Here is a 6,615-nt window from a genome sequence, read left to right as displayed (position 1 = left end):
ACACACCTGCAACGCTCCTGTGGGGAGGAGTGGACTGGACATGAGAGCCAAAATTGATTAAATGGAGTACTGCATCCTGTACACGTCATACTTAGTACAAAGCTAAGGGATCACAAGGGTCAAGGTCTCTTCATCCATGGCCAATGTGCTGAGAGGACTCTTTCCATTCTTCTGCCTTTGATCCTGATCCATGCTTTCCTGAATCCAGTTTCCATCTGACATGCAGTGCAGGAGTCCAGTCTGGGAATCTTCCAGGGCCTGCCCTGCAGCCTCAGTGATGATGTGAGCATTACTGGAGGGAGTAATTTAATTTGGTATATATTTGTACACTTTTCATTATTTTCTTTTTCATCATTATTGTTTTCATTTAAACTGTACAGGTTAGTTTCTAACTCATAAGTCTCTCCCCCTTATTCTCTTCCCTTTCCCTTTCTGGGAAGGGAGAGAGGTTAATAGGAGCATTTGTCATTCATTTAATTGCTGGCCTAGAGTTAAACCTTGACAGGGTGAAACAGTAGGACAGTTCTTACAATTCCTTTTCTTGGTTGTGTCAAGGAAGTCAGCAGAGTGGTAAAAGACTAAAAGGACATATACACACACACATATATATATAAAAATATACAAGAGAGCATGTAATACAGTCCCATGTTTATAGATGAAGCTGATATAAAAGATTTGAAATGGGAAGCTTCAAAAGCAAGCCATGTGGAGTACATAGAAATGAGCCTTACTGTTATTACCATGTCCAGGAAAAGGATGATACACGCATCTACTGGGATGTACTGACATTTCTACCACCATAAACAGTATAGGATGAAGGAAGTCTGTGAGATAACAGTGAACCCTGAAAAAATGTGTTCACTCACCCATGGCAAATTCACGTCTCTCTATTTCCATGGTTTTTTGGTTAGCACATTGGCTCCTGTTAATGTTAATCTGGAAAAACCTCTTTCCGCCTCTCCCCAGGATTTTAGATTACTATCTTTCCACCCTCTCAGCAGGAGCACCAGCTTCTCAACATGGAAATGTTAAGCATGACAACTACATCCTTTCAAATACCACCACAAGTCTTGCCAATATGCAAACAGTCTCTCTCATCCGGATTTCTGACCAGCTTGAGGACAAAAATAATGTGGCAACTCTGTCCAGAGGTCAGTTGTTCTTACCACTCACTCTCATGAAGATGAGAAACTGAAGTCCACTTCAGAGAAGGTTTTAAGCTGCTTTTCTCTGGTTTCCAACCTTACAAGTCATGGCAGGAGCCTCACTAGATTGCTCACTTCTTTGTAGTGAGGTCATTGAGAGAGAGGCAGAAGCCAAGAGAAAGCAGAAGGCAAGAGGGAGGAGGGGCGATCAGAGGATTTTTTCAAACTTGGCCAGACTGGATTATTTTGGAATGCTTGCAGTAGTTCAGGCCCATGCAGTGCACCTTGTACAAATCCCAAACCTGCATTTTGTCATTAAATACAGGCCAAAGAAAGTCCCTCAGTTAGGTGAGTGAATGTGTTGTGTACGTGCTTATTTTTCAATTTGCAATTGTGACGAGAAGAGTGGAATGTTTTAGTTCCTCATTTAAGATGGTGTCCCCAAGAGATTTCAAGGTCCTCAGCATAAAGATAACTGTGTGCTTTTAAAAAACAGGGAGAGAAGCAAATATCCTAATATGTCATCCCTTGGCAGTTGAACGCAGGAGAATACTTTGCTGCCTTCAGACTTCTTTCTTCGTGTCAGTAAAAAACATAACCCTTAAAAAGGAAAAAGAAAATTTAAAAAAAATTTTAAAAAAATTAGAAAGAAATCAAACGACATAAACAAAATGCTGACACCCCAGGGACAACAGACAAAATATGCCTGCAGTCCAGAAGCATGATAATTGCAAATCAAAGAAGAAAGCACAATCCAATGAAGCAGTGAACCTCTGCAGGTTTCAGCTGACACCTGCGTTTAGCTTCCCTGGTTTTTTCCACCTTAATGAACATATGGAGACTGCTCTATAAAGGGAGCAACATGTCATACTCTCTGCAAGTAGTGCTGCACAGTTGCTGAAATGAAACAGAGTAACTTGCTGTATAAACACCTTCATTAACTACCCAAATACTGCTATGACACTTAAGTTAGCAGTTTATTAAAAGCCCACGTCCCTGGATTTCATGTTCATGTAAATTTTATGCAATTATAATAAAACATTAGGAAAATAATGCCTCAGAATGAAATTTATCAGTCACCAGGGACTGTTGTTTTTTGCCGTTTCCCTTTGCATTATTTTAAGGAGACATTTCTTTAAAAACTAAAGGCTGAATTGCTACATATGTGCCTAAAATCAAACTGTGGAATAGAAATAAGGGTGTTCAGACCACCCATGCACAACAGTATTGAGAAGCTGAGGGACTTTGTGAGACTGAAATGCACCAGAGCTGTGGACATTGAAGCTCACCTTGGTATTTCCAGGACTCCAAAAAAGCTGAAAGCTACCACTTGTTGTGGTAATAAATAAAAGAACAGGGAAACTTCAGGGCTTTCTAGCTCAGGATGTGACAAGTTTGTGAATTCTGTCTTATCCAGGTCAGATTAACATCAGGAACTTCTTTCATTCTTGACTGAATTTCCTTCTTCATAATCCCTGTCCCACTCAGTTCTTAGGCTGCTTGAGGAGGTATTTCTCCATTGCCAGAGATCTGGCATTTCCTGGGGAGTGCAGAACCTTTTAACACCTTGAGTAGCTCTAAATACCCTGTCCCTAAAGCTCTGCACATTTCTGGACTGTGCTAAAGCTGAGGATACATCAAAAGAAGCATGACCTGCAGCTCAAGGAAGGTGATTCTCCCCCTCTACTCAGCTCTTGTAAGACCCCACCTGGAGTACTGTGTCCAGTTCTGGAGCCCCCAGCATAAGAAGGATATGGAGCTCCTGGAGAAAGTCCAGAGGAGACCATGAAGATGATCAGAGGGCTGGAGCACCTTTCCTGTGAAGACAGGCTGAGTTGGGGCTGTTCAGCCTTGAGGAGAGAAGGCTCCAGTGAGACCTTACAGTGTCCTTCCAGTACCTGAAGGGGTTACAGAAAAGCTGGGGAAGGAAGTTTTACAAGGGCTTGGCATGATAGGAGGAGATGTAATGGCTTTAAGCTGGAAGAGGGTAGATTTAGGTTAGACATTAGGAAGAAATTCTTCCCTTTGAGAGTGGTGAGACAGTGGCACAGGCTGCCCAGAGAAGTTGTAGTTGCGCCATCCTTGGAATTGGCCAGGTTGGATGGGGCTTGGAGAAACCTGATCTAGTGTGAGGTGTCGCTGGCTATGCAGGGGGATTGGAACTAGATGATCTTTAAGGTCCTTTCCAACCCAAACCATTCTGTGATTCTATGATTCTGTGATGTTGAAAGCCTGAATACCTTTACTTTGAAGGCAGTTGATGTATTGAAGCTTCCCAGAGCTACAGAAGATCTGGGGTTTTTATCAGATAACCTGGCAGGAAGCCAAGCTCATTTTTGATAGAAACCTGCATTAGTATAATTTCAAGATTAAAAAAAATAAAAAAATAAAATATAAAATAAAATAAAATAATCAGAGCACCACCTTTACAAAGAATTGGCATTTTTCCACAAAGCTCTGCTTTGCCAGAAAATTCACAGCTGCAACAAACTATTTGAAAAAATGTATGAGGCCAAAATGTCAGAATACAATTAGCAGTGTAGCAGTCAAAAGAGAAATCTCCAACAAATGGTATATATTAAAAAAAACCTCACAGAAACTCACAGATGTTTTGTTTCTATGAAATTATTGAAAAGAGATCTAATAAACAGATTACAGAATATCTCTGAGAAATAATTTCAAAATTTACAGTTGTGTCTATTTGTGTTGCTTAAAAAGTCATGCTGGATAAGCTCAGAGTAGCTAATGTCACTGCAGTCCTCTCAAAATTGTTCTTGATTTTCCACACCTTTTTGCTTTTTTTGCTCACTTTTTATGTATTTAAAATAAAAATAATATCACAGTCTGCTGTGTTATCTAGGAAGTTAAGAGAGTCAATGGCAATAGTTCAAAACTAGATTACTGCCTCTTGAGGCTTCTCTAAAGAAAATGGAGTATGGCAATAATAGGAAAGGGAAATATCTGATTCTAGCAAAGCTGTGTTGTTAGGGAGAAATTGCACCTTTTCTTGTTGAACAAATGTCAAAAGGCTGTTCTAGATTAGCACCTTGAAGCATTTTTAATGTACATGTCTATGCAGCATTAAGAGATTTGTCTTAAAAGCCAGGGTGGGTTGTGTCCATGAGTGTTTCTGCTGATATGTGAATCTGTACCTGCTGCACAGAAGCAGACAGAGAATATTCCCTGGGCCCTGCTAGGAAAGCATCTAACTGTGTCACATCTTTGTCACATCTAACTGTGTGACAAAGCGTCTGCTCCTTTCTGCTTGGACATGATCTCTGGTATCATTTACTTATGGAAAAGACTAATGCACACAGTGCTCTGCAGACAGCCCGGGTGCTCTCACTTGTTACTAAAGCTCAAATTTGGTGTTTGGTTTGTTTTTTAATATATATATGATATCCAAACGAGCCCACCATTAGAGAATGCAGCTTCACACTGTATCCTCTTTAGGCTCACTGGGGACTTCCTCACTTCCTTACACAGCACAGTGGCATAACAGGTCTTTCTGGGGTGTCCTGGAGATGATGACCTGGCAAGCTTTGTGAATTATAGTACTTAAATATCATTGCTCTAATACATTGGTTCTAAGACAAAGACTTCAAAGGCAAGGTACAGCAAGTATGTGTCACTGGTCCTCCTCAGTGCCAGCGTGATCCACAGAAGATAAAGAGTTTGTTCTTGCCTCCAGTTTTAGGTTTTGCTTTTCAGTTCAAGCTGTAACTGTATTTTTGTGTTCAGCTCTATTGGTTTAAGCATTCTTTGACAGTTATGTTAACAGACATGAGAGCTTTTTTGTTACCTCTGGTTTCTGAACAAAACAGCAGTCAAGCAACTTTGACTTTCAGAAATGGTTTTCACTGTAACTCCAGGTCAAATAAAGTGTAGCATGTCAACCAGTCAAAAGTTAGGTGTTTCAACAACAGACCTCATGGACTATTTTGAGGTGGTTCACTTAAATGTACAGAAGATCTCACACGGAATCTTAGGGAGAGTCAGGCACATCACATTCCAAGCTAAGACTGACAGTACAAGACTGTCCTTCCTTACCTCAGGGAGTCTATGTAATTCAGCCAGAAAGTTTTGATTTTAAAACACGGTTAGTGATTTACTTTCCTGTGACTTTTACCAAGAGTCCATATTCCCATTAACAAGACCAGCATAAATACATTTAAGATAATATATATCTAAACTCCTCCTATCCATGTATATTATTTGCCTTTAATTCATAGGGAAAAATAAATACTATGATACAGTTGCAAGTAATTTTACAAATTCAATCTGAGCCAGTACTGATTTATGTCACTTAGGCTACTTACAATAAAATAGGGAAAAAATGGCTATGACATTCAGCAGATATTGCTTGGCTCTCTGCCTTTCCTTGTTAATACAATTAACTCCCACAAAATCCTTGGTAGCAGCGCCTTTAACCCTATCCAAACAAGAATAGTATAAGCTTATACTGCCCATCCTCTGTCTCTAACAAAATCCTGAGATATACTGGCACCCATTTAAAATCAACCCTAAAGCCATCCATTCCTAATGATTCAAAACTGACAGATTTATTCATATACTTCACCATACATGCCTAGCCCCAGAGGGCCTTGGAACATTTTGTTCCTAGATCCTCAGGGAATTTATGCAAATGCTAAGTTCTCTACTTAAGAGAGTTTCAGGAGCGGAGTGACAAGGATGGTGTAGCTCAGGACTGAGGAACCATAATGCAGAAGGTTGCATTACACCTGCCAGTAGTAAAACTGGGTCTTGCCAGTATAATGAGCACCCACTTTAATGACAGATAATTTTAGTTAAAGGGCTTCTGAGGTTAAGTTCTGTCAGTCCTCTTCAGTGTCCCTGCTGAAGGCAGGATGGCATATCCTCTTCTTGACACCAGAGCTGGGCACTCTGAAAAAAATTTATTCACTATAGCATTTTACACTGATTTTTTTTCCTAAATATTTCGTGTTGATGTGTTGCAGGTGTTCTTCTCCCAGCTTATTTGATTAAAATCCAAATTTTATTATGTAGGTAGTAAGTTTGTACTCCAGTTCAGTACAGAATTCCCTGATTCTTTTTCTTCCCAAAAGTAATCTCTTTACTTGTGTACTTATTCCTCTAAATGCAGCACTTTGAGAAGCTATTCCCACAAAAAGTCTTGGTTGAGAATTCTAACTTAAGAATGGGCAGGGCATCCAGAATGAGAGAGGAAAAGAATTACAACTTTCAATGCACTTGGTGATTTAATTTTTGGAAGAATTCTAAAACACACCCTATATGTCAAGCAAGACAGAATAAGGTCAACCAATTGGCAGTATCAGTTATGATCTAAGAGAAATATGGAAAAATCCTACAGTTAGAAATAGATCTGCAAAGTGCAATAGTCAAGACAAAAGGTAAATAGTACATAGAAAAATAGAGAGCATTGAAGTCTTGGCAGAGAAGACAACGTAGAAGACTTCTGAAATATCAT

Source organism: Apus apus, chromosome 1 (assembly GCF_020740795.1).
Source record: "Apus apus isolate bApuApu2 chromosome 1, bApuApu2.pri.cur, whole genome shotgun sequence".
In the NCBI taxonomy this organism is placed as follows: Eukaryota; Metazoa; Chordata; class Aves; order Apodiformes; family Apodidae; genus Apus; species Apus apus.
This window is presented reverse-complemented; position numbering follows the sequence as displayed.